Source organism: Salvelinus fontinalis, chromosome 13 (genome assembly GCF_029448725.1).
Source record: "Salvelinus fontinalis isolate EN_2023a chromosome 13, ASM2944872v1, whole genome shotgun sequence".
NCBI lineage: Eukaryota > Metazoa > Chordata > Actinopteri > Salmoniformes > Salmonidae > Salvelinus > Salvelinus fontinalis.
The window spans coordinates 17,772,896-17,798,565 of record NC_074677.1 but is presented as its reverse complement, the minus strand read 5'-3'; the positions used below and the strand labels follow the sequence as shown (position 1 = coordinate 17,798,565).

The window sequence follows — 25,670 nt, the reverse complement described above, 5'->3', positions numbered from 1 at the left end:
TGCGGTGAAAGGTGACAGAGCTAGAGCGGTGCTGTGAAAGGTAACAAAGTTAGAGCGGTGCTGTGAAAGGTGACAGAACTAGAGCGGTACTGTGAAAGGTGAAAGGTGACAGAGCTAGAGCGGTGCTGTGAAAGGTAACAAAGCTAGAGCGATGCGGTGAAAGGTGACAGAACTAGAGCGGTGCTGTGAAAGGTGACAGAACTAGAGCGGTGCTGTGAAAGGTGAAAGGTGACAGAGCTAGAGCGGTGCTGTGAAAGGTAACAAAGTTAGAGCGGTGCTGTGAAAGGTAACAGAACTAGAGCGGTGCTGTGAAAGGTGACAGAACTAGAGCGGTGCTGTGAAAGGTGAAAGGTGACAGAGCTAGAGCGGTGCTGTGAAAGGTAACAAAGCTTGAGCGGTGCTGTGAAAGGTGACAGAACTAGAGCGGTGCTGTGAAAGGTGAAAGGTGACAGAGCTAGAGCGGTGCTGTGAAAGGTAACAAAGCTAGAGCGGTGCGGTGAAAGGTGACAGAACTAGAGCGGTGCTGTGAAAGGTGACAGAACTAGAGCGGTGCTGTGAAAGGTGACAGAGCTAGAGCGGTGCTGTGAAAGGTGACAGAGCTAGAGCGGTGCTGTGAAAGGTGACAGAGCTAGAACGGTGCTGTGAAAGGTGACAGAGCTAGAGCGGTGCTGTGAAAGGTGACTGAGCTAGAGCGGTGCTGTGAAAGGTGACAGAACCAGAGCGGTGCTGTGAAAGGTGACAGAACTAGAGCGGTGCTGTGAAAGGTGACAGAACTAGAGCGGTGCGGTGAAAGGTGACAGAGCTAGAGCGGTGCTGTGAAAGGTGACAGAGCTAGAGCGGTGTTGTGAAAAGTGACAGAGCTAGTGCGGTGCTGTGAAAGGTGACTGAGCTAGAGCGGTGCTGTGAAAGGTGACAGAACTAGAGCGGTGCTGTGAAAGGTGACAGAACTAGAGCGGTGCGGTGAAAGGTGACAGAGCTAGAGCGGTGTTGTGAAAAGTGACAGAGCTAGTGCGGTGCTGTGAAATTTGACAGAGCTAGAGCGGTGCTGTGAATGGTGACAGAACTAGAGCGGTGCTGTGAAAGGTGACAGAGCTAGAGCGGTGCTGTGAAAGGTGACAAAGCTAGAGTGGTGCTGTGAAAGGTGACAGAACTAGAGCGGTGCTGTGAAAGGTGACAGAGCTAGAGCGGTGCTGTGAAAGGTGACAGAACTAGAGCGGTGCTGTGAAAGGTGACAAAGCTAGAGCGGTGCTGTGAAAGGTGACAGAACTAGAGCGGTGCTGTGAAAGGTGAAAGGTGACAGAGCTAGAGCGGTGCTGTGAAAGGTAACAAAGCTAGAGCGGTGCGGTGAAAGGTGACAGAACTAGAGCGGTGTTGTGAAAGGTGACAGAACTAGAGCGGTGCTGTGAAAGGTGACAGAGCTAGAGCGGTGCTGTGAAAGGTGACAGAGCTAGAGCGGTGCTGTGAAAGGTGACAGAGCTAGAACGGTGCTGTGAAAGGTGACAGAGCTAGAGCGGTGCTGTGAAAGGTGACTGAGCTAGAGCGGTGCTGTGAAAGGTGACAGAGCCAGAGCGGTGCTGTGAAAGGTGACAGAACTAGAGTGGTGCTGTGAAAGGTGACAGAATTTGAACGGTGCGGTGAAAGGTGACAGAGCTAGAGCGGTGCTGTGAAAGGTGACAGAGCTAGAGCGGTGTTGTGAAAAGTGACAGAGCTAGTGCGGTGCTGTGAAAGGTGACTGAGCTAGAGCGGTGCTGTGAAAGGTGACAGAGCCAGAGCGGTGCTGTGAAAGGTGACAGAACTAGAGCGGTGCTGTGAAAGGTGAAAGGTGACAGAGCTAGAGCGGTGCTGTGAAAGGTAGCAAAGCTAGAGCGGTGCGGTGAAAGGTGACAGAACAAGAGTGGTGCTGTGAAAGGTGACAGAACTAGAGCGGTGCTGTGAAAGGTAACAAAGCTAGAGCGGTGCGGTGAAAGGTGAAAGGTGACAGAGCTAGAGCGGTGCTGTGAAAGGTAACAAAGCTAGAGCGGTGCTGTGAAAGGTGACAGAACTAGAGCGGTGCTGTGAAAGGTGAAAGGTGACAGAGCTAGAGCGGTGCTGTGAAAGGTAACAAAGCTAGAGCGGTGCTGTGAAAGGTGACAGAACTAGAGCGGTGCTGTGAAAGGTGAAAGGTGACAGAGCTAGAGCGGTGCTGTGAAAGGTAGCAAAGCTAGAGCGGTGCGGTGAAAGGTGACAGAACAAGAGTGGTGCTGTGAAAGGTGACAGAACTAGAGCGGTGCTGTGAAAGGTAACAAAGCTAGAGCGGTGCGGTGAAAGGTGAAAGGTGACAGAGCTAGAGCGGTGCTGTGAAAGGTAACAAAGCTAGAGCGGTGCTGTGAAAGGTGACAGAACTAGAGCGGTGCTGTGAAAGGTGAAAGGTGACAGAGCTAGAGCGGTGCTGTGAAAGGTAACAAAGCTAGAGCGGTGCTGTGAAAGGTGACAGAACTAGAGCGGTGCTGTGAAAGGTGAAAGGTGACAGAGCTAGAGCGGTGCTGTGAAAGGTAACAAAGCTAGAGTGGTGCGGTGAAAGGTGACAGAACTCGAGCGTTGTTGTGAAAGGTGACAGAACTAGAGCGGTGCTGTGAAAGGTGACAGAGCTAGAGCGGTGCTGTGAAAGGTGACAGAGCTAGAGCGGTGCTGTGAAAGGTGACAGAGCTAGAACGGTGCTGTGAAAGGTGACTGAGCTAGAGCGGTGCTGTGAAAGGTGACAGAGCCAGAGCGGTGCTGTGAAAGGTGACAGAACTAGAGCGGTGCTGTGAAAGGTGACAGATATAGAGCGGTGCGGTGAAAGGTGACAGAGCTAGAGCGGTGCTGTGAAAGGTGACAGAGCTAGAGCGGTGTTGTGAAAGTGACAGAGCTAGTGCGGTGCTGTGAAAGGTGACTGAGCTAGAGCGGTGCTGTGAAAGGTGACAGAGCCAGCGCGGTGCTGTGAAAGGTGACAGAACTAGAGCGGTGCTGTGAAAGGTGACAGAACTAGAGAGGTGCGGTGAAAGGTGACAGAGCTAGAGCGGTGCTGTGAAAGGTGACAGAGCTAGAGCGGTGTTGTGAAAAGTGACAGAGCTAGTGCGGTGCTGTGAAATTTGACAGAGCTAGAGCGGTGCTGTGAAAGGTGACAGAACTAGAGCGGTGCTGTGAAAGGTGACAGAGCTAGAGCGGTGCTGTGAAAGGTGACAAAGCTAGAGTGGTGCTGTGAAAGGTGACAGAACTAGAGCGGTGCTGTGAAAGGTGACAGAGCTAGAGCGGTGCTGTGAAAGGTGACAGAACTAGAGCGGTGCTGTGAAAGGTGACAAAGCTAGAGCGGTGCTGTGAAAGGTGACAGAACTAGAGCGGTGCTGTGAGAGGTGAAAGGTGACAGAGCTAGAGCAGTGCTGTGAAAGGTAACAAAGCTAGAGCGGTGCTGTGAATGGTGAAAGAACTAGAGCGGTGCTGTGAAAGGTGAAAGGTGAAAGAGCTAGAGCGGTGCTGTGAAAGGTAGCAAAGCTAGAGCGGTGCGGTGAAAGGTGACTGAGCTAGAGCGGTGCTGTGAAAGGTGACAGAGCCAGAGCGGTGCTGTGAAAGGTGACAGAACTAGAGCGGTGCTGTGAAAGGTGACAGAACTAGAACGGTGCGGTGAAAGGTGACAGAGCTAGAGCGGTGCTGTGAAAGGTGACAGAGCTAGAGCGGTGTTGTGAAAAGTGACAGAGCTAGTGCGGTGCTGTGAAAGGTGACTGAGCTAGAGCGGTGCTGTGAAAGGTGACAGAGCCAGAGCGGTGCTGTGAAAGGTGACAGAACTAGAGCGGTGCTGTGAAAGGTGAAAGGTGACAGAGCTAGAGCGGTGCTGTGAAAGGTAGCAAAGCTAGAGCGGTGCGGTGAAAGGTGACAGAACAAGAGCGGTGCTGTGAAAGGTGACAGAACTAGAGCGGTGCTGTGAAAGGTAACAAAGCTAGAGCGGTGCGGTGAAAGGTGAAAGGTGACAGAGCTAGAGCGGTACTGTGAAAGGTAACAAAGCTAGAGCGGTGCTGTGAAAGGTGACAGAACTAGAGCGGTGCTGTGAAAGGTGAAAGGTGACAGAGCTAGAGCGGTGCTGTGAAAGGTAACAAAGCTAGAGCGATGCGGTGAAAGGTGACAGAACTGGAGCGGTGCTGTGAAAGGTGACAGAACTAGAGCGGTGCTGTGAAAGGTGAAAGGTGACAGAGCTAGAGCGGTGCTGTGAAAGGTAACAAAGCTAGAGCGGTGCGGTGAAAGGTGACAGAACTAGAGCGGTGTTGTGAAAGGTGACAGAACTAGAGCGGTGCTGTGAAAGGTGACAGAGCTAGAGCGGTGCTGTGAAAGGTGACAGAGCTAGAGCGGTGCTGTGAAAGGTGACAGAGCTAGAACGGTGCTGTGAAAGGTGACAGAGCTAGAGCGGTGCTGTGAAAGGTGACTGAGCTAGAGCGGTGCTGTGAAAGGTGACAGAGCTAGAGCGGTGCTGTGAAAGGTGACAGAACTAGAGCGGTGCTGTGAAAGGTGACAGAACTAGAGCGGTGCGGTGAAAGGTGACAGAGCTAGAGCGGTGCTTTGAAAGGTGACAGAGCTAGAGCGGTGTTGTGAAAAGTGACAGAGCTAGTGCGGTGCTGTGAAAGGTGACAGAGCCAGCGCGGTGCTGTGAAAGGTGACAGAACTAGAGCGGTGCTGTGAAAGGTGACAGAACTAGAGCGGTGCGGTGAAAGGTGACAGAGCTAGAGCGGTGCTGTGAAAGGTGACAGAGCTAGAGCGGTGTTGTGAAAAGTGACAGAGCTAGTGCGGTGCTGTGAAATTTGACAGAGCTAGAGCGGTGCTGTGAAAGGTGACAGAACTAGAGCGGTGCTGTGAAAGGTGACAGAGCTAGAGCGGTGCTGTGAAAGGTGACAAAGCTAGAGTGGTGCTGTGAAAGGTGACAGAACTAGAGCGGTGCTGTGAAAGGTGACAGAGCTAGAGCGGTGCTGTGAAAGGTGACAGAACTAGAGCGGTGCTGTGAAAGGTGACAAAGCTAGAGCGGTGCTGTGAAAGGTGACAGAACTAGAGCGGTGCTGTGAAAGGTGAAAGGTGACAGAGCTAGAGCGGTGCTGTGAAAGGTAACAAAGCTAGAGCGGTGCTGTGAATGGTGACAGAACTAGAGCGGTGCTGTGAAAGGTGAAAGGTGACAGAGCTAGAGCGGTGCTGTGAAAGGAAACAAAGCTAGAGCGGTGCGGTGAAAGGTGACAGAGCTAGAACGGTGCTGTGAAAGGTGACAGAGCTAGAGCGGTGCTGTGAAAGGGGACTGAGCTAGAGCGGTGCTGTGAAAGGTGACAGAGCCAGAGCGGTGCTGTGAAAGGTGACAGAACTAGAGCGGTGCTTTGAAAGGTGACAGAACTAGAGCGGTGCGGTGAAAGGTGACAGAGCTAGAGCGGTGCTGTGAAAGGTGACAGAGCTAGAGCGGTGTTGTGAAAAGTGACAGAGCTAGTGCGGTGCTGTGAAAGGTGACTGAGCTAGAGCGGTGCTGTGAAAGGTGACAGAGCCAGAGCGGTGCTGTGAAAGGTGACAGAACTAGAGCGGTGCTGTGAAAGGTGACAGAACTAGAGCGGTGCTGTGAAAGGTGACAGAGCTAGAGCGGTGCGGTGAAAGGTGACAGAGCTAGAGCGGTGCTGTGAAAGGTGACAGAGCTAGAGCGGTGTTGTGAAAAGTGACAGAGCTAGTGCGGTGCTGTGAAATTTCACAGAGCTAGAGCGGTGCTGTGAAAGGTGACAGAACTAGAGCGGTGCTGTGAAAGGTGACAGAGCTAGAGCGGTGCTGTGAAAGGTGACAAAGCTAGAGTGGTGTTGTGAAAGGTGACAGAACTAAAGCGGTGTTGTGAAAGGTGACAGAGCTAGAGCGGTGCTGTGAAAGGTGACAGAACTAGAGCGGTGCTGTGAAAGGTGACAAAGCTAGAGCGGTGCTGTGAAAGGTGACAGAACTAGAGCGGTGCTGTGAAAGGTGACAAAGCTAGAGCGGTGCTGTGAAAGGTGACAGAGCTAGAGCGGTACTGTGAAAGGTGACAGAGCCAGAGCGGTGCTGTGAAAGGTGACAGAGCTAGAGCGGTGCTCTGAAAGGTGACAGAGCTAGAGCGGTGCTGTGAAAGGTGACAGAGCTAGAACGGTGCTGTGAAAGGTGACAGAGCTAGAGCGGTGCTGTGAAAGGTGACTGAGCTAGAGCGGTGTTGTGAAAGGTGACACAGCCAGAGCGGTGCTGTGAAAGGTGACAGAACTAGAGCGGTGCTGTGAAAGGTGACAAAGCTAGAGCGGTGCTGTGAAAGGTGACAGAGCTAGAGCGGTGCTGTGAAAGGTGACAGAGCCAGAGCTGTGCTGTCAAAAAGGTGACAGAGCTAGAGCGGTGCTGTGAAAGGTGACAGAGCTAGAGCGGGGCTGTGAAAGGTGACAGAGCTAGAGCGGTGCTGTGAAAGGTGACAGAGCCAGAGCGGTGCTGTGAAAGGTGACAGAGCTAGAGCGGTGCTCTGAAAGGTGACAGAGCTAGAGCGGTGCTGTGAAAAGTGACAGAGCTAGAACGGTGCTGTGAAAGGTGACAGAGCTAGAGCGGTGCTGTGAAAGGTGACTGAGCTAGAGCGGTGTTGTGAAAGGTGACACAGCCAGAGCGGTGCTGTGAAAGGTGACAGAACTAGAGCGGTGCTGTGAAAGGTGACAAAGCTAGAGCGGTGCTGTGAAAGGTGACAGAGCTAGAGCGGTGCTGTGAAAGGGGACAGAGCCAGAGCTGTGCTGTCAAAAAGGTGACAGAGCTAGAGCGGTGCTGTGAAAGGTGACAGAGCTAGAGCGGGGCTGTGAAAGGTGACAGAGCTAGAGCGGTGCTGTGAAAGGTGAAAGGTGACAGAGCTAGAGCGGTGCTGTGAAAGGTAACAAAGCTAGAGCGGTGCTGTGAAAGGTGACAAAGCTAGAGCGGTGCTGTGAAAGGTGACAGAACTAGAGCGGTGCTGTGAAAGGTGAAAGGTGACAGAGCTAGAGCGGTGCTGTGAAAGGTAACAAAGCTAGAGCGGTGCGGTGAAAGGTGACAGAACTAGAGCGGTGTTGTGAAAGGTGACAGAACTAGAGCGGTGCTGTGAAAGGTGACAGAGCTAGAGCGGTGCTGTGAAAGGTGACAGAGCTAGAGCGGTGCTGTGAAAGGTGACAGAGCTAGAACGGTGCTGTGAAAGGTGACAGAGCTAGAGCGGTGCTGTGAAAGGTGACTGAGCTAGAGCGGTGCTGTGAAAGGTGACAGAGCCAGAGCGGTGCTGTGAAAGGTGACAGAACTAGAGTGGTGCTGTGAAAGGTGACAGAATTTGAACGGTGCGGTGAAAGGTGACAGAGCTAGAGCGGTGCTGTGAAAGGTGACAGAGCTAGAGCGGTGTTGTGAAAAGTGACAGAGCTAGTGCGGTGCTGTGAAAGGTGACTGAGCTAGAGCGGTGCTGTGAAAGGTGACAGAGCCAGAGCGGTGCTGTGAAAGGTGACAGAACTAGAGCGGTGCTGTGAAAGGTGAAAGGTGACAGAGCTAGAGCGGTGCTGTGAAAGGTAGCAAAGCTAGAGCGGTGCGGTGAAAGGTGACAGAACAAGAGTGGTGCTGTGAAAGGTGACAGAACTAGAGCGGTGCTGTGAAAGGTAACAAAGCTAGAGCGGTGCGGTGAAAGGTGAAAGGTGACAGAGCTAGAGCGGTGCTGTGAAAGGTAACAAAGCTAGAGCGGTGCTGTGAAAGGTGACAGAACTAGAGCGGTGCTGTGAAAGGTGAAAGGTGACAGAGCTAGAGCGGTGCTGTGAAAGGTAACAAAGCTAGAGCGGTGCTGTGAAAGGTGACAGAACTAGAGCGGTGCTGTGAAAGGTGAAAGGTGACAGAGCTAGAGCGGTGCTGTGAAAGGTAGCAAAGCTAGAGCGGTGCGGTGAAAGGTGACAGAACAAGAGTGGTGCTGTGAAAGGTGACAGAACTAGAGCGGTGCTGTGAAAGGTAACAAAGCTAGAGCGGTGCGGTGAAAGGTGAAAGGTGACAGAGCTAGAGCGGTGCTGTGAAAGGTAACAAAGCTAGAGCGGTGCTGTGAAAGGTGACAGAACTAGAGCGGTGCTGTGAAAGGTGAAAGGTGACAGAGCTAGAGCGGTGCTGTGAAAGGTAACAAAGCTAGAGCGGTGCTGTGAAAGGTGACAGAACTAGAGCGGTGCTGTGAAAGGTGAAAGGTGACAGAGCTAGAGCGGTGCTGTGAAAGGTAACAAAGCTAGAGTGGTGCGGTGAAAGGTGACAGAACTCGAGCGTTGTTGTGAAAGGTGACAGAACTAGAGCGGTGCTGTGAAAGGTGACAGAGCTAGAGCGGTGCTGTGAAAGGTGACAGAGCTAGAGCGGTGCTGTGAAAGGTGACAGAGCTAGAACGGTGCTGTGAAAGGTGACTGAGCTAGAGCGGTGCTGTGAAAGGTGACAGAGCCAGAGCGGTGCTGTGAAAGGTGACAGAACTAGAGCGGTGCTGTGAAAGGTGACAGATATAGAGCGGTGCGGTGAAAGGTGACAGAGCTAGAGCGGTGCTGTGAAAGGTGACAGAGCTAGAGCGGTGTTGTGAAAGTGACAGAGCTAGTGCGGTGCTGTGAAAGGTGACTGAGCTAGAGCGGTGCTGTGAAAGGTGACAGAGCCAGCGCGGTGCTGTGAAAGGTGACAGAACTAGAGCGGTGCTGTGAAAGGTGACAGAACTAGAGAGGTGCGGTGAAAGGTGACAGAGCTAGAGCGGTGCTGTGAAAGGTGACTGAGCTAGAGCGGTGCTGTGAAAGGTGACAGAGCTAGAGCGGTGCTGTGAAAGGTGACAGAACTAGAGCGGTGCTGTGAAAGGTGACAGAACTAGAGCGGTGCGGTGAAAGGTGACAGAGCTAGAGCGGTGCTTTGAAAGGTGACAGAGCTAGAGCGGTGTTGTGAAAAGTGACAGAGCTAGTGCGGTGCTGTGAAAGGTGACAGAGCCAGCGCGGTGCTGTGAAAGGTGACAGAACTAGAGCGGTGCTGTGAAAGGTGACAGAACTAGAGCGGTGCGGTGAAAGGTGACAGAGCTAGAGCGGTGCTGTGAAAGGTGACAGAGCTAGAGCGGTGTTGTGAAAAGTGACAGAGCTAGTGCGGTGCTGTGAAATTTGACAGAGCTAGAGCGGTGCTGTGAAAGGTGACAGAACTAGAGCGGTGCTGTGAAAGGTGACAGAGCTAGAGCGGTGCTGTGAAAGGTGACAAAGCTAGAGTGGTGCTGTGAAAGGTGACAGAACTAGAGCGGTGCTGTGAAAGGTGACAGAGCTAGAGCGGTGCTGTGAAAGGTGACAGAACTAGAGCGGTGCTGTGAAAGGTGACAAAGCTAGAGCGGTGCTGTGAAAGGTGACAGAACTAGAGCGGTGCTGTGAAAGGTGAAAGGTGACAGAGCTAGAGCGGTGCTGTGAAAGGTAACAAAGCTAGAGCGGTGCTGTGAATGGTGACAGAACTAGAGCGGTGCTGTGAAAGGTGAAAGGTGACAGAGCTAGAGCGGTGCTGTGAAAGGAAACAAAGCTAGAGCGGTGCGGTGAAAGGTGACAGAGCTAGAACGGTGCTGTGAAAGGTGACAGAGCTAGAGCGGTGCTGTGAAAGGGGACTGAGCTAGAGCGGTGCTGTGAAAGGTGACAGAGCCAGAGCGGTGCTGTGAAAGGTGACAGAACTAGAGCGGTGCTTTGAAAGGTGACAGAACTAGAGCGGTGCGGTGAAAGGTGACAGAGCTAGAGCGGTGCTGTGAAAGGTGACAGAGCTAGAGCGGTGTTGTGAAAAGTGACAGAGCTAGTGCGGTGCTGTGAAAGGTGACTGAGCTAGAGCGGTGCTGTGAAAGGTGACAGAGCCAGAGCGGTGCTGTGAAAGGTGACAGAACTAGAGCGGTGCTGTGAAAGGTGACAGAACTAGAGCGGTGCTGTGAAAGGTGACAGAGCTAGAGCGGTGCGGTGAAAGGTGACAGAGCTAGAGCGGTGCTGTGAAAGGTGACAGAGCTAGAGCGGTGTTGTGAAAAGTGACAGAGCTAGTGCGGTGCTGTGAAATTTCACAGAGCTAGAGCGGTGCTGTGAAAGGTGACAGAACTAGAGCGGTGCTGTGAAAGGTGACAGAGCTAGAGCGGTGCTGTGAAAGGTGACAAAGCTAGAGTGGTGTTGTGAAAGGTGACAGAACTAAAGCGGTGTTGTGAAAGGTGACAGAGCTAGAGCGGTGCTGTGAAAGGTGACAGAACTAGAGCGGTGCTGTGAAAGGTGACAAAGCTAGAGCGGTGCTGTGAAAGGTGACAGAACTAGAGCGGTGCTGTGAAAGGTGACAAAGCTAGAGCGGTGCTGTGAAAGGTGACAGAGCTAGAGCGGTACTGTGAAAGGTGACAGAGCCAGAGCGGTGCTGTGAAAGGTGACAGAGCTAGAGCGGTGCTCTGAAAGGTGACAGAGCTAGAGCGGTGCTGTGAAAGGTGACAGAGCTAGAACGGTGCTGTGAAAGGTGACAGAGCTAGAGCGGTGCTGTGAAAGGTGACTGAGCTAGAGCGGTGTTGTGAAAGGTGACACAGCCAGAGCGGTGCTGTGAAAGGTGACAGAACTAGAGCGGTGCTGTGAAAGGTGACAAAGCTAGAGCGGTGCTGTGAAAGGTGACAGAGCTAGAGCGGTGCTGTGAAAGGTGACAGAGCCAGAGCTGTGCTGTCAAAAAGGTGACAGAGCTAGAGCGGTGCTGTGAAAGGTGACAGAGCTAGAGCGGGGCTGTGAAAGGTGACAGAGCTAGAGCGGTGCTGTGAAAGGTGACAGAGCCAGAGCGGTGCTGTGAAAGGTGACAGAGCTAGAGCGGTGCTCTGAAAGGTGACAGAGCTAGAGCGGTGCTGTGAAAAGTGACAGAGCTAGAACGGTGCTGTGAAAGGTGACAGAGCTAGAGCGGTGCTGTGAAAGGTGACTGAGCTAGAGCGGTGTTGTGAAAGGTGACACAGCCAGAGCGGTGCTGTGAAAGGTGACAGAACTAGAGCGGTGCTGTGAAAGGTGACAAAGCTAGAGCGGTGCTGTGAAAGGTGACAGAGCTAGAGCGGTGCTGTGAAAGGGGACAGAGCCAGAGCTGTGCTGTCAAAAAGGTGACAGAGCTAGAGCGGTGCTGTGAAAGGTGACAGAGCTAGAGCGGGGCTGTGAAAGGTGACAGAGCTAGAGCGGTGCTGTGAAAGGTGAAAGGTGACAGAGCTAGAGCGGTGCTGTGAAAGGTAACAAAGCTAGAGCGGTGCTGTGAAAGGTGACAAAGCTAGAGCGGTGCTGTGAAAGGTGACAGAACTAGAGCGGTGCTGTGAAAGGTGAAAGGTGACAGAGCTAGAGCGGTGCTGTGAAAGGTAACAAAGCTAGAGCGGTGCGGTGAAAGGTGACAGAACTAGAGCGGTGTTGTGAAAGGTGACAGAACTAGAGCGGTGCTGTGAAAGGTGACAGAGCTAGAGCGGTGCTGTGAAAGGTGACAGAGCTAGAGCGGTGCTGTGAAAGGTGACAGAGCTAGAACGGTGCTGTGAAAGGTGACAGAGCTAGAGCGGTGCTGTGAAAGGTGACTGAGCTAGAGCGGTGCTGTGAAAGGTGACAGAGCCAGAGCGGTGCTGTGAAAGGTGACAGAACTAGAGTGGTGCTGTGAAAGGTGACAGAATTTGAACGGTGCGGTGAAAGGTGACAGAGCTAGAGCGGTGCTGTGAAAGGTGACAGAGCTAGAGCGGTGTTGTGAAAAGTGACAGAGCTAGTGCGGTGCTGTGAAAGGTGACTGAGCTAGAGCGGTGCTGTGAAAGGTGACAGAGCCAGAGCGGTGCTGTGAAAGGTGACAGAACTAGAGCGGTGCTGTGAAAGGTGAAAGGTGACAGAGCTAGAGCGGTGCTGTGAAAGGTAGCAAAGCTAGAGCGGTGCGGTGAAAGGTGACAGAACAAGAGTGGTGCTGTGAAAGGTGACAGAACTAGAGCGGTGCTGTGAAAGGTAACAAAGCTAGAGCGGTGCGGTGAAAGGTGAAAGGTGACAGAGCTAGAGCGGTGCTGTGAAAGGTAACAAAGCTAGAGCGGTGCTGTGAAAGGTGACAGAACTAGAGCGGTGCTGTGAAAGGTGAAAGGTGACAGAGCTAGAGCGGTGCTGTGAAAGGTAACAAAGCTAGAGCGGTGCTGTGAAAGGTGACAGAACTAGAGCGGTGCTGTGAAAGGTGAAAGGTGACAGAGCTAGAGCGGTGCTGTGAAAGGTAGCAAAGCTAGAGCGGTGCGGTGAAAGGTGACAGAACAAGAGTGGTGCTGTGAAAGGTGACAGAACTAGAGCGGTGCTGTGAAAGGTAACAAAGCTAGAGCGGTGCGGTGAAAGGTGAAAGGTGACAGAGCTAGAGCGGTGCTGTGAAAGGTAACAAAGCTAGAGCGGTGCTGTGAAAGGTGACAGAACTAGAGCGGTGCTGTGAAAGGTGAAAGGTGACAGAGCTAGAGCGGTGCTGTGAAAGGTAACAAAGCTAGAGCGGTGCTGTGAAAGGTGACAGAACTAGAGCGGTGCTGTGAAAGGTGAAAGGTGACAGAGCTAGAGCGGTGCTGTGAAAGGTAACAAAGCTAGAGTGGTGCGGTGAAAGGTGACAGAACTCGAGCGTTGTTGTGAAAGGTGACAGAACTAGAGCGGTGCTGTGAAAGGTGACAGAGCTAGAGCGGTGCTGTGAAAGGTGACAGAGCTAGAGCGGTGCTGTGAAAGGTGACAGAGCTAGAACGGTGCTGTGAAAGGTGACTGAGCTAGAGCGGTGCTGTGAAAGGTGACAGAGCCAGAGCGGTGCTGTGAAAGGTGACAGAACTAGAGCGGTGCTGTGAAAGGTGACAGATATAGAGCGGTGCGGTGAAAGGTGACAGAGCTAGAGCGGTGCTGTGAAAGGTGACAGAGCTAGAGCGGTGTTGTGAAAGTGACAGAGCTAGTGCGGTGCTGTGAAAGGTGACTGAGCTAGAGCGGTGCTGTGAAAGGTGACAGAGCCAGCGCGGTGCTGTGAAAGGTGACAGAACTAGAGCGGTGCTGTGAAAGGTGACAGAACTAGAGAGGTGCGGTGAAAGGTGACAGAGCTAGAGCGGTGCTGTGAAAGGTGACAGAGCTAGAGCGGTGTTGTGAAAAGTGACAGAGCTAGTGCGGTGCTGTGAAATTTGACAGAGCTAGAGCGGTGCTGTGAAAGGTGACAGAACTAGAGCGGTGCTGTGAAAGGTGACAGAGCTAGAGCGGTGCTGTGAAAGGTGACAAAGCTAGAGTGGTGCTGTGAAAGGTGACAGAACTAGAGCGGTGCTGTGAAAGGTGACAGAGCTAGAGCGGTGCTGTGAAAGGTGACAGAACTAGAGCGGTGCTGTGAAAGGTGACAAAGCTAGAGCGGTGCTGTGAAAGGTGACAGAACTAGAGCGGTGCTGTGAGAGGTGAAAGGTGACAGAGCTAGAGCAGTGCTGTGAAAGGTAACAAAGCTAGAGCGGTGCTGTGAATGGTGAAAGAACTAGAGCGGTGCTGTGAAAGGTGAAAGGTGAAAGAGCTAGAGCGGTGCTGTGAAAGGTAGCAAAGCTAGAGCGGTGCGGTGAAAGGTGACTGAGCTAGAGCGGTGCTGTGAAAGGTGACAGAGCCAGAGCGGTGCTGTGAAAGGTGACAGAACTAGAGCGGTGCTGTGAAAGGTGACAGAACTAGAACGGTGCGGTGAAAGGTGACAGAGCTAGAGCGGTGCTGTGAAAGGTGACAGAGCTAGAGCGGTGTTGTGAAAAGTGACAGAGCTAGTGCGGTGCTGTGAAAGGTGACTGAGCTAGAGCGGTGCTGTGAAAGGTGACAGAGCCAGAGCGGTGCTGTGAAAGGTGACAGAACTAGAGCGGTGCTGTGAAAGGTGAAAGGTGACAGAGCTAGAGCGGTGCTGTGAAAGGTAGCAAAGCTAGAGCGGTGCGGTGAAAGGTGACAGAACAAGAGTGGTGCTGTGAAAGGTGACAGAACTAGAGCGGTGCTGTGAAAGGTAACAAAGCTAGAGCGGTGCGGTGAAAGGTGAAAGGTGACAGAGCTAGAGCGGTGCTGTGAAAGGTAACAAAGCTAGAGCGGTGCTGTGAAAGGTGACAGAACTAGAGCGGTGCTGTGAAAGGTGAAAGGTGACAGAGCTAGAGCGGTGCTGTGAAAGGTAACAAAGCTAGAGCGGTGCTGTGAAAGGTGACAGAACTAGAGCGGTGCTGTGAAAGGTGAAAGGTGACAGAGCTAGAGCGGTGCTGTGAAAGGTAGCAAAGCTAGAGCGGTGCGGTGAAAGGTGACAGAACAAGAGTGGTGCTGTGAAAGGTGACAGAACTAGAGCGGTGCTGTGAAAGGTAACAAAGCTAGAGCGGTGCGGTGAAAGGTGAAAGGTGACAGAGCTAGAGCGGTGCTGTGAAAGGTAACAAAGCTAGAGCGGTGCTGTGAAAGGTGACAGAACTAGAGCGGTGCTGTGAAAGGTGAAAGGTGACAGAGCTAGAGCGGTGCTGTGAAAGGTAACAAAGCTAGAGCGGTGCTGTGAAAGGTGACAGAACTAGAGCGGTGCTGTGAAAGGTGAAAGGTGACAGAGCTAGAGCGGTGCTGTGAAAGGTAACAAAGCTAGAGTGGTGCGGTGAAAGGTGACAGAACTCGAGCGTTGTTGTGAAAGGTGACAGAACTAGAGCGGTGCTGTGAAAGGTGACAGAGCTAGAGCGGTGCTGTGAAAGGTGACAGAGCTAGAGCGGTGCTGTGAAAGGTGACAGAGCTAGAACGGTGCTGTGAAAGGTGACTGAGCTAGAGCGGTGCTGTGAAAGGTGACAGAGCCAGAGCGGTGCTGTGAAAGGTGACAGAACTAGAGCGGTGCTGTGAAAGGTGACAGATATAGAGCGGTGCGGTGAAAGGTGACAGAGCTAGAGCGGTGCTGTGAAAGGTGACAGAGCTAGAGCGGTGTTGTGAAAGTGACAGAGCTAGTGCGGTGCTGTGAAAGGTGACTGAGCTAGAGCGGTGCTGTGAAAGGTGACAGAGCCAGCGCGGTGCTGTGAAAGGTGACAGAACTAGAGCGGTGCTGTGAAAGGTGACAGAACTAGAGAGGTGCGGTGAAAGGTGACAGAGCTAGAGCGGTGCTGTGAAAGGTGACAGAGCTAGAGCGGTGTTGTGAAAAGTGACAGAGCTAGTGCGGTGCTGTGAAATTTGACAGAGCTAGAGCGGTGCTGTGAAAGGTGACAGAACTAGAGCGGTGCTGTGAAAGGTGACAGAGCTAGAGCGGTGCTGTGAAAGGTGACAAAGCTAGAGTGGTGCTGTGAAAGGTGACAGAACTAGAGCGGTGCTGTGAAAGGTGACAGAGCTAGAGCGGTGCTGTGAAAGGTGACAGAACTAGAGCGGTGCTGTGAAAGGTGACAAAGCTAGAGCGGTGCTGTGAAAGGTGACAGAACTAGAGCGGTGCTGTGAGAGGTGAAAGGTGACAGAGCTAGAGCAGTGCTGTGAAAGGTAACAAAGCTAGAGCGGTGCTGTGAATGGTGAAAGAACTAGAGCGGTGCTGTGAAAGGTGAAAGGTGAAAGAGCTAGAGCGGTGCTGTGAAAGGTAGCAAAGCTAGAGCGGTGCGGTGAAAGGTGACTGAGCTAGAGCGGTGCTGTGAAAGGTGACAGAGCCAGAGCGGTGCTGTGAAAGGTGACAGAACTAGAGCGGTGCTGTGAAAGGTGACAGAACTAGAACGGTGCGGTGAAAGGTGACAGAGCTAGAGCGGTGCTGTGAAAGGTGACAGAGCTAGAGCGGTGTTGTGAAAAGTGACAGAGCTAGTGCGGTGCTGTGAAAGGTGACTGAGCTAGAGCGGTGCTGTGAAAGGTGACAGAGCCAGAGCGGTGCTGTGAAAGGTGACAGAACTAGAGCGGTGCTGTGAAAGGTGAAAGGTGACAGAGCTAGAGCGGTGCTGTGAAAGGTAGCAAAGCTAGAGCGGTGCGGTGAAAGGTGACAGAACAAGAGCGGTGCTGTGAAAGGTGACAGAACTAGAGCGGTGCTGTGAAAGGTAACAAAGCTAGAGCGGTGCGGTGAAAGGTGAAAGGTGACAGAGCTAGAGCGGTACTGTGAAAGGTAACAAAGCTAGAGCGGTGCTGTGAAAGGTGACAGAACTAGAGCGGTGCTGTGAAAGGTGAAAGGTGACAGAGCTAGAGCGGTGCTGTGAAAGGTAACAAAGCTAGAGCGATGCGGTGAAAGGTGACAGAACTGGAGCGGTGCTGTGAAAGGTGACAGAACTAGAGCGGTGCTGTGAAAGGTGAAAGGTGACAGAGCTAGAGCGGTGCTGTGAAAGGTAACAAAGCTAGAGCGGTGCGGTGAAAGGTGACAGAACTAGAGCGGTGTTGTGAAAGGTGACAGAACTAGAGCGGTGCTGTGAAAGGTGACAGAGCTAGAGCGGTGCTGTGAAAGGTGACAGAGCTAGAGCGGTGCTGTGAAAGGTGACAGAGCTAGAACGGTGCTGTGAAAGGTGACAGAGCTAGAGCGGTGCTGTGAAAGGTGACTGAGCTAGAGCGGTGCTGTGAAAGGTGACAGAGCTAGAGCGGTGCTGTGAAAGGTGACAGAACTAGAGCGGTGCTGTGAAAGGTGACAGAACTAGAGCGGTGCGGTGAAAGGTGACAGAGCTAGAGCGGTGCTTTGAAAGGTGACAGAGCTAGAGCGGTGTTGTGAAAAGTGACAGAGCTAGTGCGGTGCTGTGAAAGGTGACAGAGCCAGCGCGGTGCTGTGAAAGGTGACAGAACTAGAGCGGTGCTGTGAAAGGTGACAGAACTAGAGCGGTGCGGTGAAAGGTGACAGAGCTAGAGCGGTGCTGTGAAAGGTGACAGAGCTAGAGCGGTGTTGTGAAAAGTGACAGAGCTAGTGCGGTGCTGTGAAATTTGACAGAGCTAGAGCGGTGCTGTGAAAGGTGACAGAACTAGAGCGGTGCTGTGAAAGGTGACAGAGCTAGAGCGGTGCTGTGAAAGGTGACAAAGCTAGAGTGGTGCTGTGAAAGGTGACAGAACTAGAGCGGTGCTGTGAAAGGTGACAGAGCTAGAGCGGTGCTGTGAAAGGTGACAGAACTAGAGCGGTGCTGTGAAAGGTGACAAAGCTAGAGCGGTGCTGTGAAAGGTGACAGAACTAGAGCGGTGCTGTGAAAGGTGAAAGGTGACAGAGCTAGAGCGGTGCTGTGAAAGGTAACAAAGCTAGAGCGGTGCTGTGAATGGTGACAGAACTAGAGCGGTGCTGTGAAAGGTGAAAGGTGACAGAGCTAGAGCGGTGCTGTGAAAGGAAACAAAGCTAGAGCGGTGCGGTGAAAGGTGACAGAGCTAGAACGGTGCTGTGAAAGGTGACAGAGCTAGAGCGGTGCTGTGAAAGGGGACTGAGCTAGAGCGGTGCTGTGAAAGGTGACAGAGCCAGAGCGGTGCTGTGAAAGGTGACAGAACTAGAGCGGTGCTTTGAAAGGTGACAGAACTAGAGCGGTGCGGTGAAAGGTGACAGAGCTAGAGCGGTGCTGTGAAAGGTGACAGAGCTAGAGCGGTGTTGTGAAAAGTGACAGAGCTAGTGCGGTGCTGTGAAAGGTGACTGAGCTAGAGCGGTGCTGTGAAAGGTGACAGAGCCAGAGCGGTGCTGTGAAAGGTGACAGAACTAGAGCGGTGCTGTGAAAGGTGACAGAACTAGAGCGGTGCTGTGAAAGGTGACAGAGCTAGAGCGGTGCGGTGAAAGGTGACAGAGCTAGAGCGGTGCTGTGAAAGGTGACAGAGCTAGAGCGGTGTTGTGAAAAGTGACAGAGCTAGTGCGGTGCTGTGAAATTTCACAGAGCTAGAGCGGTGCTGTGAAAGGTGACAGAACTAGAGCGGTGCTGTGAAAGGTGACAGAGCTAGAGCGGTGCTGTGAAAGGTGACAAAGCTAGAGTGGTGTTGTGAAAGGTGACAGAACTAAAGCGGTGTTGTGAAAGGTGACAGAGCTAGAGCGGTGCTGTGAAAGGTGACAGAACTAGAGCGGTGCTGTGAAAGGTGACAAAGCTAGAGCGGTGCTGTGAAAGGTGACAGAACTAGAGCGGTGCTGTGAAAGGTGACAAAGCTAGAGCGGTGCTGTGAAAGGTGACAGAGCTAGAGCGGTACTGTGAAAGGTGACAGAGCCAGAGCGGTGCTGTGAAAGGTGACAGAGCTAGAGCGGTGCTCTGAAAGGTGACAGAGCTAGAGCGGTGCTGTGAAAGGTGACAGAGCTAGAACGGTGCTGTGAAAGGTGACAGAGCTAGAGCGGTGCTGTGAAAGGTGACTGAGCTAGAGCGGTGTTGTGAAAGGTGACACAGCCAGAGCGGTGCTGTGAAAGGTGACAGAACTAGAGCGGTGCTGTGAAAGGTGACAAAGCTAGAGCGGTGCTGTGAAAGGTGACAGAGCTAGAGCGGTGCTGTGAAAGGTGACAGAGCCAGAGCTGTGCTGTCAAAAAGGTGACAGAGCTAGAGCGGTGCTGTGAAAGGTGACAGAGCTAGAGCGGGGCTGTGAAAGGTGACAGAGCTAGAGCGGTGCTGTGAAAGGTGACAGAGCCAGAGCGGTGCTGTGAAAGGTGACAGAGCTAGAGCGGTGCTCTGAAAGGTGACAGAGCTAGAGCGGTGCTGTGAAAAGTGACAGAGCTAGAACGGTGCTGTGAAAGGTGACAGAGCTAGAGCGGTGCTGTGAAAGGTGACTGAGCTAGAGCGGTGTTGTGAAAGGTGACACAGCCAGAGCGGTGCTGTGAAAGGTGACAGAACTAGAGCGGTGCTGTGAAAGGTGACAAAGCTAGAGCGGTGCTGTGAAAGGTGACAGAGCTAGAGCGGTGCTGTGAAAGGGGACAGAGCCAGAGCTGTGCTGTCAAAAAGGTGACAGAGCTAGAGCGGTGCTGTGAAAGGTGACAGAGCTAGAGCGGGGCTGTGAAAGGTGACAGAGCTAGAGCGGTGCTGTGAAAGGTGAAAGGTGACAGAGCTAGAGAGGTGCTGTGAAAGGTGAAAGGTGACAGAGCTAGAGCGGTGCTGTGAAAGGTGACAGAGCTAGAGCGGTATTGTGAAAGGTAACAGAGATAGAGCGGTGCTGTGAAAGGTGACAGAGCCAGAGCGGTGCTGTCAAAAAGGTGACAGAGGTAGAGCGGTGCTGTGAAAGGTGACAGAGCTAGAGCGGTGCTGTGAAAGGTGACAGAGCTAGAGCAGTGCTTTGAAAGGTGACAGAGCTAGAGCGGTGCTGTGAAAGGTGACAGAGCTAGAGCGGTGCTGTGAAAGGTGAAAGGTGACAGAGCTAGAGCGGTGCTGTGAAAGGTGAAAGGTGACAGAGCTAGAGCGGTACTGTGAAAGGTAACAGAGATAGAGCGGTGCTGTGAAAGGTGACAGAGCTAGAGCGGTACTGTGAAAGGTAACAGAGATAGAGCGGTGCTGTGAAAGGTGACAGAGCTAGAGCGGTGCTGTGAAAGGTAACAGAGCTCGAGCGGTGCGGTGATAGGTGAAAGGTGACAGAGCTAGAGCGGTACTGTGAAAGGTCACAGAGCTAGAGCGGTGCTGTGAAAGGTAACAGAGCTAGAGCGGTGCTGTGAAAGGTGACAGAGCTAGAGCGGTACTGTGAAAGGTGACAGAGCTAGAGCGGTACTGTGAAAGGTGACAGAGCTAGAGCGGTGCTGTAAAAGGTAACAGAGCTAGAGCGGTGCTGTGAAAGGTGAAAGGTAACAGAGCTAGAGCGGTGCTGTGAAAGGTGAAAGGTAACAGAGCTAGAGCGGTGTTTGTCAGACCACGAGACGTCCCGAAAATAGGTCTTCTCACGAAAACATCTGTAGCGTCCGAACGTCTGTAGCATCCGAACATGACTGAACACATGACTGAACACATGACTGAACACATGACTGAACACATGACTGAACACATGAAAAGTTGTACTCAGTGATGTGACCTTAGAGATAATTGTATGTCTGGGGTACAAAGATGAGGTAGTCATTAAACATTTTTATTAGACGCTATTATTGCACACAGAGTGAGTCCATGCGACGTCCATGCAATGTGACTTGTTAAGCTCATTTTTACTCCTGAACTTATTTTGGCTTGTCATAACTAAGGAGTTGAAAGCTTATTGACATTTCAGCTTCATTTTTTATTAATTTGTAAAAATGTCTAAAAAACATTTTCCACTTTGACATTATGGGGTATTGTGACACAAAATCGCAATTGAATCCATTTTAAATTCAGGGTGTAACACAACAAAATGTGGAAAAAGTCAAGGGATGTGAATACTTTCTGAAGACACTGTAGCTCACAGTTGGCACCCTGGCAATTCCTTTATCAGCTTCTGTCAGGTGCTATTCCATTAGTGTTCTGACTCTTCTCATGAGTCTGTCTGTGTAATTCACACTCTGCTGTGTGTTAGACTGAAGCTGTCATCTCCAGCCGCATTTCTCTCCCTCTGCCAAACTTCCACCCACCTGTCTGTTCCAGTCTCTCCATCTATCACGTCTATCACTTCCTCCCAGTCTGCGGATGAAAGGGGTAACAGTGCTATGAGTCCCTGTGTGAAAATAGAAGCTTTGTCATCGTTGGGTCTATAGCTGCTACCACACCATCTGTAAAGAGAAATGTACCACACATACCATACCCTCTATACCAACCTGGTCTCAGAGTATTTTGTATTATTCTCTTCGTAATTCTGAAACACTCTATTTACTATGATATGTTACATTAAGTATGCTATGTATCAATTTGTGGATGTCCATCACCCATTTCGTATGATATGTTACAAATTAAAATTTGGATTATATGTTACAAAATCTAGCTAGGTGGCTAACATTAGCTAGCTCGCTAGCGTTAGCTGGTCTAGGGGTTAGGGGTTAAGTTTAGGGTTACATTTAGTAGATAGGTTAGAGGGTTACGGTTAGGGTTAGGGGAAGGATTTGCTAAACTGGTTAAGGTTAAGGTTAGCTGAAGTGGTTAAGGTTAGGGGAAGGGTTAGCTAACATGCTAAGTAGTTCAAAGTAGCTAAAAACTAGTAAGTAGTTGAAGAGCTAGTAATTAGCTAAAATGCTAAAGTTGCCCATGATGAGATTCAAACCCTCAACCTTTGGATTGCTAGACATTCGTGTTGTACATCTACACAGCCAGCCAGAAAACCACTGATTTACGTACATAATCATACGAAAAGCTCTGAGACCACGCTGTCTATACAGAGATCACATCCTGACCTGCTGATAGACTTTGAATATCAGATTTTAGATTATGGTTGGTCCCTACTTCTAAATTCTCACCTGGTCTAGTTTTACCAGTCCATCCTTACTCTGTAGACCCTCAGGAGTGGCACATACAGGTTGTCCTGGTCACTCTCTCAGGGACTCCAGAGTGTCAGCCACTGAATGGGGGAGGCAAGAGACGGAGAGGAGCTCAGAAAAGGTTAATTGGTTTTGTTGACCATCTTTCTTAAGCAGTGGTGGAAACTGAGCATAGGTGAACAGCGTGAAGAGGCCCAGCATAGCAAACAGCCTGTATGAGGATTAAAGGCATCGATTGGCTGGTGAGTGGTAACCTGTCCATTGTATTAATGGAGCACAAGTTCATATCACTATTCTTCTTCTCTTTGCCTTTTGGCTCTCGCCTTCTTTCACAGCTCTCTCTCCTTCTTTCTTAGCTCTCCGTCTTTCACCTGCTGTTGCGATTGCTCTCTTTTTCCCCCTCTCTCTCCTATACATGTATGAGTCATAAATAGTATGAACTCTTGGCTCTGGATTGTTCAGCTGTTTGAATATCTCCCCATAAACTGCATCTCTCTATTGCTCTCTCTCTCTCAGGGTCTCTCTCTCTTGCTCACTCTCAAGCTCTCTTTCTCTGTCTGCCTCCCCCTCACTCTACCCTACTCTACTCTCTACTTCACCTCAAGGTGAACAAGGTGCACAAGCACACTGAAAGAAAGAGAGAGCTTAAAGAGGGTAGGGAATGCACTTGGCCAGTCTGAACACAGTGCCAATGCAAACCCCCTGAGCAGAACTGTTGCTTGTGAAAACCTGTGATTCCTTCAGCTCCCACTGAGCAGAGATTGACTGACTGCTTCTGACATGCTGACCACACCACTAGCGTTACGTGCGCAAGTGTTGCAAAATAAATGTACGCATACATACACATGTTGCCAATCGCCATATAAAGTCCACAGGAGAAGAAGAAGAAGACGAAGACTGAAGGAGAGATTACTAGAAACTAACTAGTTTCCCCCTTTAATCTGTGGATGAATTGTTGGAGTAGAGAACACATGTGTGACTCAAAATGGGTTAAAACTCTCCAAAGATTCAGAAAAAAGGGCCTTGTGCATTTCAGGTAAAATAACAACCCAATGTTTATATCCCAGCACAAATTAGCTAGCAACAGCTAGCTAGCTAGCTAAATGGCCATGAATGTTACATGAGTTTCGACCTGTCCCTAAATTAATATTGTTTGTTCAAAGTTTGTTTTGATATTTCAACCTGCATGTCCTGATCGCGTCTGGTGTGGATGGACAAAATGAACATGCGCACGATGGCGCACTTGGACGCATACGCGTGCCCGGTCTAGTCAGCATGTGAGTCCCCTCTCTCATAGAGGCAGAGTGAGTATTAGACTTTTATATCAAAACTGCATTAAAAGTCAGTGGTGCTCACACAGTACTATATGTCTCTAATATCCAATTCCATAATGACTGCATCCCATTTTCTCGCACTGTTTACTATTTCAATATTTCTAATTCCAATATGCAAATTACAGATATAGGTGGAGTATAGATTTTCTTTCAGAATCATGTAAGTACTCCCTTGGTTTGCAAGGTTATGTTATGAAATAAATATATTCACCACATGTAATCATTGGCATCTGAATTGTTTTTGAGGTACTGGTGCGACTATGTGGAAACTGTCTGGTAATTTACATCCTTTATTAACTGGACCAAACCAGTTCATTTGGAAGTAAAACACTACCAACATGTTACTTCACCATTCAATTACCTGCTATTGATTGCTTTGAAAGGATTTGCACAGTTAAATACTTATCTTTGCATATCATCTCACTGTCAGCCTAGTAAGACCTGCAGTAGTTATTCAACCCAGTTTCAATCAGAAACTTCTTATTCTCACTCCAACTAAAAAAGTGCAACCTCTTATTGCATTTCTCACATTTTTTATTCATAGATTTTAGATGTGTAATTAAATGGGTTTTGTTGCAAAATGCTATATATCCATCGTTTAGCTGGAATGGAATGTTCAAATATTTGACTGTGATATGGGGTTGTCTTACTTAGCCAACTTAAAACGAATGGACTAATTGTCTAAGTGCTCTATGGATAAGAGCATCTGCTAAATGATTAAAATGTCAAATACTGTATAAATATTTTACATGCATATGTCATATTACTGTATTGATTCATGTTTTAAAAACGTTTTTTTAATATTGATGTCATTAATGTATCATTTGTACAGTTCTTTATTAAAAATGTTGTAATTTGTCAAAGAATATTATTTTAAAAACCTAGAAGTACTACTTATTTTCCTGAGAGTGAAGGGGATATAGCATTTTGCAACAAAACATGATTATTTGTATCTCTGAAATGAAATCATCAGGTGATAGATTTCAAACAAATAAAGTAATTGTCTGTCAGTGAACAAACCTCTTTCATAACTTCTTTAAACAATAAAAGCTCATTTACATTTCTGAATTTGGATATATATCGATTTGGAATGAAACTCCTCGTATGTCCCATTCAAGGACACCCCAGTGAACATAGAGGACAGGAGCGTTTAAACGCTGTTTACAATCAGCTGAATTATTCATAGGTATAAAATATTCACATTTCAATCAAGTCAGTACTGTACTGGGGAGGGAAGGAGGGAAGGAAAGTGATTTAAAAAAAGAAGCCCAACAGGAGTTGAAGAACAGTGTGAAAGAAAGGGCCAGCGGAAGTGAATGTTGGGAAAGAAAGAAAGAAAGAAAGAAAAGAAAGAAAGAAAGAAAGAAAGAATGAAAGAAAGAATGAAAGAAAGAAAGAGAAAACATCCCATTTATTTGATGAATCTCCTGTTACTTTTCATTTTGGGAGAGTTAAGGGGTACTCATTATATGGAAATACAAGCTAATGAATAACAAAAGAAGCCCATAGTAATTAATGTGGTTTAAATTAATTAATTAAAGTGGTTTAAAATAATAATGGAGGAGAGAGTATTGCAGAGATAACACAAATTACATTTGAATCCAGGGATTATGATAAATCTATGTGCTATAAAAACACTAGCAGTCTCTTAGAGATCTGATTGCCAGCGAAGTCTCCTACATTTACCAACTATAGAGAAAGGAGAATCAATTAAAGGGATGTTTTCATGTGTACTTTAGTTGATATACCACAGAAATCAAATAGGATTACATGAATGTTAACTACCTCAAATTGAATTGCATGCATTCGGTAATGAAGTTGGTTTCCAAGGTAATTCTACATGCTGAAGAGGATTCTTTGCCCCTGTACAGACCAAGGCTACAGAACAGAAACCACCACATCGGTAATTAAGAAACAAATTGCAGTTGGTTGAGAATGCTATTAGTATTTATAATAAGCCATCATGTATTTTTGTCTATCAATAACACTGGGTCTGTTTTCTTTGTGTATGATCTGATCATGTCAATGGTACTAAGGCCCAGTTTACAGAGAGGCCAAATAGCTAGGAGATAGGCCACTGCCCTGAAACCAGAGGCCATTGGAATGTTCTACTTAATTCAAAATTCAAATAACGGCAGTCATTTTTATGGAAAAATGTGTATGTATTTTACAATACTGTATTGACACTGTTTTATAACATAGTATGAGTTCAGATGATTTTCTTATATTCGTGCCAGGCTGGCTACATAAAATGCTCTGAGCTGGAGCCACAAATTGAACTTTGAACTCTTTCTTTGTTAGGCCATTCACTACCAAGACAGGTTATTCCTTCTTTAACATGCATGCTTGATAACACAGTGAAAGTATAGCCAAAAGATTCCTCACATTACAGAAACAGGAGATAGGCTACTGCCCTATGAGCCGTTCTGGCTCGTACAAAGCTTACTTACTATAGTCCAAAGAGTTTTCTCTAAAAACTCCATGTTTACTCAAGCATGGATAACAGGTCAGCCAGTCAGCCACATATCCCAGAGTTCCATGCTCTGAGGCGACCCTGAACCACTGTACTCTGAAGACAGTGGCGGTTGGTGCACCTGGCCCCTGGAGGAGGTAGACTGGTAGAGGGTTCAGTGAGTTCAGCCAGGGCCCCAGGCTCAAAGCCAGCAGCCTTTAAATGATGCCATCTCCTACATTCAACTGAGATCCCACTGAGACTATTTTCAAACCGCTCACCGGCTCTCATATTGCCGGAGGAACTCAAGCTCAGGAGGCTGACCTCTCAATGGGTAAGAAATGTTTCCCTTTTTAGTCTGGCTTTTTTCCTTTTCGCAATCACATGGGGGGAAAATGGACTCTCCGGGCAGATTATTAAAGTTTAATAATCCACTTTGACAGAGGACAGTGCTTGGAACACTTGCTTGAAATGCCAGGTTCAATGGCTGACGATGAGTCTGGATTTTAAATACTCCTTATCAAATATAAATAATAGAGAGCCACCATTAAGGCCCATATCTGATTTAGATAGATGGGCCTATTAAAAAGAAGCCTAATGAAGTGTCTTTTTCTGTTCTCCCAAGGTTCAGCAAAAAAGCTAAATGAGGAACAATTTCTTTCTGTCTATTGCAAAAATTACTTACTCTGTCCTCT

The 25,670-nt window shown here is 49.6% G+C and overlaps 1 long non-coding RNA gene across 1 annotated transcript in view; it reads right to left on the bottom strand.

Annotated features, from left to right (window-relative positions):
• LOC129868195 (uncharacterized) overlaps positions 1-25,670 on the bottom strand; it is a 63,126-nt gene that overhangs the window by 33,375 nt on the left and 4,081 nt on the right. Inside the window, exons 2-3 of the long non-coding RNA XR_008761732.1 lie at positions 21,169-21,269; positions 20,353-20,435 (exon numbers count right to left, since the gene is read on the bottom strand). This is a non-coding gene — a long non-coding RNA (uncharacterized LOC129868195). The remainder of the gene's footprint in view (positions 1-20,352; positions 20,436-21,168; positions 21,270-25,670) is intronic.